The 8,156-nt window shown below is 37.2% G+C and overlaps 2 non-coding genes across 2 annotated transcripts; both read left to right on the top strand.

Moving 5' to 3' along the window:
* The first annotated feature begins 4,485 nt into the window (after window positions 1–4,485).
* On the top strand, window positions 4,486–4,592 carry LOC115698425 (small nucleolar RNA R71). The gene has a single exon (XR_004008172.1). It is a non-coding gene; the product is annotated as a small nucleolar RNA R71 (small nucleolar RNA).
* Window positions 4,593–7,490: 2,898 nt separating this feature from the next.
* On the top strand, window positions 7,491–7,597 carry LOC115698390 (small nucleolar RNA R71). The gene has a single exon (XR_004008139.1). It is a non-coding gene; the product is annotated as a small nucleolar RNA R71 (small nucleolar RNA).
* The last annotated feature ends 559 nt before the right edge of the window (window positions 7,598–8,156 follow it).

Here is an 8,156-nt window from a genome sequence, read left to right as displayed (position 1 = left end):
CCAAAACCTTGATGTAAATCGAGGATCTCTATCAGAAATAATACTTGAAGGCACTCCATGTAGTTGAACTATATTGTCTACATAAGTTGAGCTAGCTTGGTAAGCTTGTAATTCTTCCTGATTGGAATAAAATGAGCAGACTTAGTCAAACGATCAACAATCACCCAAACAACATCATGCTTCAAAGGTGTCAATGGCAACCCAGTAACAAAGTCTATTGTAATCTTTTCCCACTTCCATTCTGGTATAGGCAAAGGTTGAAGTAAACCTGAGGATATTTGATGCTCAACCCTTACTTGCTGACAAACTATACACTTAGCTACAAAGCTGGCCACATCTCTTTTCAAACATTCCCACAAATATTGTCTCTTTAAATCTTGGTACATCTTTGTACTTCCCGGATGTATAACAAATTTGGATCTATGGGACTCAATCAAAATGGACTCCCTAAGATCAGAGATATCTGCAACAATTAGTCTTCCCATATGGTATAGATACCCTTCATTATTAACTGTCCACCAATCTAGTTGCTCACTATCTTGGATTCGGTTCCAAATAAGTCTTAGCTTTTCCTCTTGCCACTGACGTTGTTTAACTTGTTGAAGTAGCACTGGTGTAGCCACTATGTTAGAGATACAAGCTACTTCCTCCCCTTCATAGTATTGCAAGGTATAATAACCCATTCATATTGTCCATTTTCTAGTCCTCAAGAGCGAAACATGCCAAAGTACCATGAGGCTTTCTAATTAGTGCATCAGCTACTACATTAGCTTTCCCGGGGTGATACTGCAAAGTGAAATCATAGTCTTCCATATACTCAACCCATCTTCTTTGCCTCAAGTTCAAGTCCCTTTGAGTAAAAAGATACTTCAAGCTCTTATGATCTGAGTATAACTCAAACTTTACGCCATCTAATAACATCTCCAAATTTTCAAGACAAAGATTACCGCAGCAAGTTCTAGGTCATGTGTAAGGGTAATTCTTCTCATGTGGTTTCAATTGTCGAGAAGCATAGGAAACTACCTTGCCATTTTGCATGAGTACACCTCCTAGCCTAGTACCTGAAGCATCAATGAATACCACATATGGTTCCTCGCTATTAGGAACAGTGAGAACAGGCGCCGAAGTTAATCTTTCCTTCAATTCTCTAAAAGCCTCTTCACAACTATCATCCCACATAAACTTTACTTCTTTTCTTGTTAACTTTGTCAAAGGCATAGCAATTCGAGAGAAATTCTCTAAAAAGCGACGGTAGTAGCCTGCCAACCCAAGAAAACTTCGAACTTTAGTGACATTCTTTGGTCTTTCCCACTGTAGAATAGAGTCTATCTTTGCAGGATCAACAGTGATACCATCTTGAGAAATTACGTAGCCCAAGAACTTGACGTCAGTCATCCAAAATTCACACTTCTCTTTCTTAGCGTATAATTGATGATCTCTCAATGTCTTTAATACTATTGTCAAGTGTTCAACATGATCCCCACATGTCTTAGAATACACCAAGATATCATCAATGAATACAACCACAAACTTATCCAAGAAAAGTCTAAAGACTCTATTCATAAGATCCATAAATGCAGCAGGTGCATTCGTTAACCCAAATGGCATTAACAAAAATTCAAAGTGTCTATAACGTATCCAGAAAGCAGTCTAGGGATATCTCCTTCCCTAATTGTCAATTGATGGTAGCCTGACCTCAAATCAATATTTGAAAAGAACTTTGAACAACCAAGTTGATCAAATAATTCATCAATCCTCGATAAAGGATATTTATTTTTAATTGTCATCTGATTCAACTTTCTATAGTTGACACAAAGTCGCAAAGTCCCATAAGTTTTCTTGTCAAACAAGACTGGAGCTCCCCATGGAGATGTACTATGTCTGATTTAACCCTTATCCATTAACTCCCCTAATTGTTTTCTCAATTAAGTTAAGTCTGTAGGTGCCACGCGGTAAGGCGCAATAGAAACTAGTTGAGCTCCGAGAATCAAATCAATGCAAAACTTGATCTCCCTATTAGGTGGTAACCCTGGTAAATCCTCTTGAAACACATCTGGAAAACCAATAACCAGTGATATCCAAGGGAACTAGTCTAAGTTCCTAGACTCATCATCGATCGCAAACAGATTCCCATCACACTGTAAGTTTCTCTTTCCACCTAAGCATGCCGTTAAGATAGGACTTTGTCTCACTGCGCTCATGTTGGCTCGATAAACAATGAAATCACCACTAGGGGTTAAAAGAGTCACTCTTTTGCGTGAACAATCCACAATAGCTTAGTATTTAGACAACCAATCCATACCGAGAATTACATCAAATTGCCCCACAGGCAACACTAGCAAGGTTCTAGACAACTTGTGTCCCTCAAACACAATATAATTTGATGTGCATATGCTGGATACCTCACCGTGTCCCCCCATAGGTACAATCAAATGTAACACAAGACTAAAAGTTTTCAGCTAGTTTCTTAGGATTTGCGAGAGAGAGAAAGAGAGAGCAAATATATGTATCCTTTTCTTTCATTCTTTTGGTTTTAATTCAAATTTCCTACCCTTAAATAAAAAAACAATGAATAAACTTAAGGTTTATCTTTAACTCAGCCAACAAAAGGTTAAGAAAAATCACATAAGACAAACTAAAATTATACATGGTAAAATGACTATTTTGCCCTGCCCCTAAACTTAAACTAAACACATTCTAAGGGTATTTTGGTCATTTTCTAACTTTCCCAATCAAACCTACTTCTCAACATTTTAACCTACTCCGGTATAATTCCAATATAACACAACTTCAACCATCGTGTCATTTCTGACCATTCTATCGAGTTCCACAATTGCCAGGACCGAAAATATTTTATTCAAATTATGGTATCTACGATACCCACATATTCCAATACAATCTCGTAATTAATAAATTACGCTTTATTATTCATTCATTCATATTTCCCTAATCGACTCGTAATTAGTTTAAGTATGATTATACTCCTACTCTAATACCCATATAACCACATATTTAATAAAATATGTCCAATTAAAATATCAATATATTTTTCGGGATATGACAACTATCCCCTCCTTATAGGAATTTCGTCCTCAAAATTATTCAATCAACTTGAGATAAAGCTCTCGCAACTGCGACTTTAACTCCCAAATCGCCTTTCAATCTTATTATTCTTTCACAGCACTATAACTAGTGATATAGCCTTGGTTCTGCAACAGTTTCTCTTTTCTGTTCAAAAATTTGTACCGATTGTTCCTCATATAACAAGTCTGTTAGAAATTTAATATTCTCCTATCTCTCCATATGGATTGCTTCCACTTCGTATTCCTAAAACCTTGAAGCATATGTTGTAAACTTCAGATAAAATAGGGAGTATGGCTAGCTTATAAGCTACCCGACCTACCCTTTCCAAAAAAAAAAAACTCAAACGGACAAATTAACCTGGGACTTAACTCCCTTTTCTAACCAATTTCTGAATTTTTTTCCTTTCATTGGAACCACCTGAAGAAAGTTAGGATTCCACACATGAAATTTAATATCTTTACACTTAGGATCAGCATAGCTCTTTCATCCATTATATAAGCAATACACAAACTTGAATCTTTAAGCTGCATCAGTATCACATTAACAATACTCTAATAATTGTTATTACATGAAAATCCGTTTAGAACCTTCCATTCAGTATCCTTATCGGACTGATACACCAATCTAGTTTATATCATAAAATTTCCTTCAAACAAAATCAAAAGTCCTTTGTCAAGCCGGTGCCAAACCTCTTCTCGTGCTTCTAAAGTTTGGAGTCACTCTGCTTGGCCATTTTATTTCTTCCCAACAAATTGAACTACAATGTAATATTAACAAGTTCTCCAATCACGATCTCAATTCTTGCTCTGGTTACATTTTCAGTAACCTTTATGTTGTGGATGTCACGGTTGTTGTGAAAAACCCGGTGGAAATGCTTGTCTTCCTCGGGCTGGTGCGTTGCTTGAGCTTGCTCCTTGACCTCCCCAAGACAAATTAGGATGATTCTTCCATGCTTGATTGTAAGAATTTGAGAATGCCCCATTATTTCTATTAAAATTCTTATTTCCCATGTAACAAACGGACTCCGGATCAGAGGGACACTTCTCAAACACGTGCCCTTCTTCACAAAACACAAATGAGACATCATCACTTTAAATGGCAGCAGCTGGTTGATTATTTATAGAGTTCCCAATGCTCAAATTCTTCAAAACATTTGTCATGGAAGCCATTTGAGCTGTCAAACCTGTTATTGCATCTACCTCAAGGACCCACGCCAATTTTCTACTTGTTGGAGCTCTTGTGTTGGACCATTGGTAGTTGATACTTGCAATGGTCTCCAAAATCTCAAATTCTTCGTTGTAAGACTTTGACAAAATAGCACCATTTGCCGATGCATCTAACACCATTCGAGAAGATGCATTCAAGCCATTATAAAAAGTCTCCATCTGTATACAATGTGGAATGCCATTATGTGGACACTTTCGCAAAAGTTCCTTAAACGTTTCCCACGCATCAATTGTAGACTCATCTTCAAGTTGCTGGAAAGACATGATCTCCCTTCTGAATTTTTCATTTCTAGTAGGAGGAAAGTATTTCCTCAAAAACTTCTCAGCAACGTCATTCCAATTGGTAACATAATCAGGAGGCAAAGTGTTGAGCCATGATCTAGCTCGGTCTCGTAGTGAGAATGGGAATAGCTTCAACCTTTGCACCTCTTCACTCACTCCTTGGATCTTGAAAGAATCACTCACCTCCAAGAATGAACGAAGATGGAGGTGAGGATCTTCAGTTGGCATCCCGCTGAATTGCCCCACAGTTTGGAGCATTTGAAACATCATTGGCTTGAGCTCAAACTGCGGTGCTTGTATTTCTGGCCTAACAATGCCTGGATTGAGCTAATTAAACATGGCGGCTGCATACTCTCGTATAACCCTTGCTCGATCATCTGCCAATATGAAGGGATTAACTATTTGTTCAGCCATCCCATCATCATCAAGATTCTCAGCCATGATGTTTCACCCCCCAACTCGAACCAAAATCAATCCAAACCTATCGAACTGCTCCAGATCAATAAATTATCATAATTATAGCATATCCCAAGCATCGATTAACAACAATTCATTCATTAAATCAAAATTGTATAATAAAGTGAACTTAGACTTCATAAACTTCACCTTAACCAAACAAAAGCAAGCAGCCACTAACTCCAATTGATTGAAACCTAAGCATACTCCAAATCTAGTCTACAAACACATTCTAAACTCACCAAAACATCACAGCTCAGAAATTAGTTTTAACCCTAAGCAAAGCTTAATTCAAACCGTAGAAATTCAAGGTGAAGAACATGAAACTCACCTTTCAATCTTGGGCAGCACTTAGAATTAGCTTAATCCAACCTAGACTTTGTTGATTGAAGAAGAAAAACTTAGATTTTAGCAAGTTTCTTAGGATTTTCGAGAGAGAGAAAGAGAGAGCAAATATATGTATCCTTTTCTTTCATTCTTTTGGTTTTAATTTAAGTTTCCTACCCTTAAATAAAAAAACATTGAATAAACTTAAGGTTTATCTTTAACTCAACTAACAAAAGGTTAAGAAAAATCACATAAGACAAACAAAAATTATACATGGTAAAATGACTATTTTTCCCTCCCCCTAAAGTTAAACTAAACACATTCTAAGGGTATTTTGGTCATTTTCTAACTTTCCCAATCAAACCTACTTCTCAACATTTTAACCTAGTCCGGTATAATTCCAATATAACACAATTTCAACCATCGTGACATTTCTGACCATTCTGTCGAGTTCAACGATTGCGAGGCCGTAAAATATTTTATTCAAATTATAATATCTACGATACCCGCATATTCCAATACAATCTCCGTAATTAATAAATTACGCTTTATTATTCATTGATTCATATTTCCCTAATCAACTCGTAATTAGTTTAAGTAGGATTATAATCCTACTCTAATACCCATATAATAACATATTTAATAAAATATGTCCAATAAAAATATCAATATATTTTTCGGGATATTACAACTATCCCCTCCTTATAGAAATTTCGTCCTCAAAATTATTCAATCAACTTGATATAAAGCTCTCGCAACTGCGACTTTAACTCCCAAATCGCCTTTCAATCTTATTATTCTTTCACAGCACTATAACTAGTGATATAGCCTCGGTTCTGCAACAGTTTCTCTTTTCTGTTCAAAAATTTGTACCGATTGTTCCTCAAATAACAAGTCTGTTTGAAATTTAATATTCTCCTAACTCTGCATAAGGATTGCTTCCACTTCGTATTCTTAAAACCTTTAAGCCTATGTTATAAACTTCAGATAAAATAGGGAGTATGGCTAGCTGATAAGCTACCCAACCTACCCTTTCCCAAAAAAAAAAAAAAACTCAAACGGACAGATTTACCTGGGACTTAACTCCCCTTTCTAACCAATTTCTGAATTTTTTTCCTTTCATTGGAACCACCTGAAGAAAGTTAGGATTCCCAACTTGAAATTTAATATCTCTACACTTAGGATCAGCATAACTCTTTCATCCATTATATAAGCAATACACAAACTTGAATCTTTAAGCTGCATCAATATCACATTAACAATACTCTAATAATTGTTATTATATGAAAACTCATTTAGAACTTTCCATTCAGTATCCTTATTGGACTGATACACCAATCTAGTTTATATCATAAAATTTCCTTCGAACAAAATCAAAAGTCCTTTGTCAAGCCTGTGTCAAACCTCTTCTCGTGCTTCTAAAGTTTGGAGTGACTCTGCTTGGCCATTTTATTTCTTCCCAACAAATTGAACTACAATGTAATATTAACAAGTTCTCCAATCACGATCTCAATTCTTGCTCTGGTTACATTTTCAATAACCTTTATGTTGTGAATCTCACGGTTGTTGTGAAAAACCCAGTGGAAATGCTTGTCTTCCTCGGGCTGGTGCGGTGCTTGAGCTTGCTCCTTGACCCCCGAAGAAAAATTAGGATGATTCTTCCATGCTTGATTGTAAGAATTTGAGAATGCCCCGTTGTTTCTATTAAAATTCTGATTTCCCATGTAACAAACGGACTCCGGATCAGAGGGACTCTTCTCAAACACATGCCCTTCTCCACAAAACACACATGAGACATCATCACTTTCAATGGCAGCAGCTGGTTGAATATTTTTAGAGTTCCCAATGCTCAAATTCTTCAAAACATTCGTCATGGAAGCCATTTGAGCTGTCAAAGCTGTTATTGCATCTACCTCCAGGACCCCCGCCACTTTTCTACTTGTTGGAGCTCTTCTGTTGGACCATTGGTAGTAAATACTTGCAATGGTCTCCAAAATCTCAAATGCTTCATTGTAAGACTTTGACAAAATAGCACCATTGGCTGATGCATCTAACACCATTCGAGAAGATGCATTCAAGCCATTATAAAAAGTCTCCATCTGTATACAATGTGGAATGCCATGATGTGGACACTTTCGCAAAAGTTCCTTAAACCTTTCCCACGCATCACTTATAGACTCATCTTCAAGTTGCTGAAAAGACATGATCTCACTTTTTAATTTTTCATTTCTAGTAGGAGGAAAGTATTTCCACAGAAACTTCTCAACAAGGTCATTCCCATTGGTAACATAATTAGGAGGCAAAGTGTTGAGCCATGATCTAGCTCGATCTCGTAGTGATAATGGGAATAACTTCAACCTTAGCACCTCTTCACTCACTCCTTGTGTAACGTCCCCGCTTCAAGCCTCCATTGGGCCCTTACACCCACGGACTAATGGCTTTTATACACGAGTTCGCCACTCTGGCTGCTTTCATGATTGATGACTGACCCTACAGACCAACACGAGTTTTTTCAGCGTGCTTTGTCCTCACTCACACGCATCGTGGGAAAACTTCCCAGGAGGTCACCCATCCTGAAATTTCTCCATGCCAAGCACGCTTAACTGTGGAGTTCTTTCGTGATGGGCTACTGAAAAACAAGATGCACCTTGTTGACATAGGTAGTACCAATCAATCAATTTAAGCCCTTTTCAACTGTGTAGTCCCATACCTACACAGTCTCAGAATCATCTCACTTGACCTTCCCCAGGCGGTGTGGGATTGCAGAGCTTACTCGGTGTT

This window comes from Cannabis sativa, chromosome 7, assembly GCF_029168945.1.
Source record: "Cannabis sativa cultivar Pink pepper isolate KNU-18-1 chromosome 7, ASM2916894v1, whole genome shotgun sequence".
In the NCBI taxonomy this organism is placed as follows: domain Eukaryota; kingdom Viridiplantae; phylum Streptophyta; class Magnoliopsida; order Rosales; family Cannabaceae; genus Cannabis; species Cannabis sativa.
Note: the sequence above shows the minus strand (reverse complement) of the source record. Positions and strands in the feature narration are given on the sequence as shown.